Genomic DNA, 917 nt, shown 5'->3' with positions numbered 1-917 from the left:
GGCACCTAACTAGAAATTCACACATATTTGCCCGAAACATTAGATTGAATTCATTAGTACAACATAAAATATATTCAAATGCTTTGAGCTCATCAAATTAAATGGGGGTTTACTCAATCCACTCCACACCGCTTGACACCGGATCGAGCCTCCCTTGGTCGAGGACCCACCACCTTCGTCGACCGCCGGTGAGCTTTCCTCCTCCTTGCCTTTCGTTTCTATTGCCAAAAGCATTGATTTTTTCTCCTCTGTTTCAGGCCCAGCAACCGAGATCATCTCGGTTGGCTTTTCCTCACCGTCAGCCACTGCAACAGCCGCCGGCCACCATGGCGGCCGGCTAGCCGTCGACCGAGGGGTGGCCTCCGGCTACCCAGGCTGGCCACCCCGCCGACCCTCTCTCTCTCTTCCGTCTATCCTACTTCCCTGTCCGTGGGGGGTTTGGGGAAGGAGGAGGCCCATCACGAGCCAAACTGGGCCTGATGGCCCTATCCATTTGCATGCCCAACTTGGGCCCAGTCCAATCGGTTGGGCCTAGTTGGGCAGTATCTTTGTGGGCCCAACTTGGGCCCAGTTCAGATCCGAACCCGGGGAATCCGAACTCGAACCCGGACTCGAACTCGGAATTCGGAACTCGAAATCCGAACTCATTTGGCCAATAAATGAAATTTTTCAGTTCAGCCCTTGGCAGTATATTATTTTACAAAGGGTATTCTGTAATTTGTATTTGATCCCCTATAGGAAAGATTTATTATATAAAGGCCCTCAACTATATTTGTTTAGTCCCTTTATTCAAGTTTTATTACAGAACAATACTATGTAATTAGATATTGGTCCTTGCAATAGATTTTATTGCATAAATGAACAAATTAGAGGCAACTTTGGGAGGGCCCTATTACGGCCGAGTCTATGCGGGCCCT

This window comes from Phoenix dactylifera, unplaced genomic scaffold, assembly GCF_009389715.1.
Source record: "Phoenix dactylifera cultivar Barhee BC4 unplaced genomic scaffold, palm_55x_up_171113_PBpolish2nd_filt_p 001314F, whole genome shotgun sequence".
Classification (NCBI taxonomy): Eukaryota; Viridiplantae; Streptophyta; class Magnoliopsida; order Arecales; family Arecaceae; genus Phoenix; species Phoenix dactylifera.
This window is presented reverse-complemented; position numbering follows the sequence as displayed.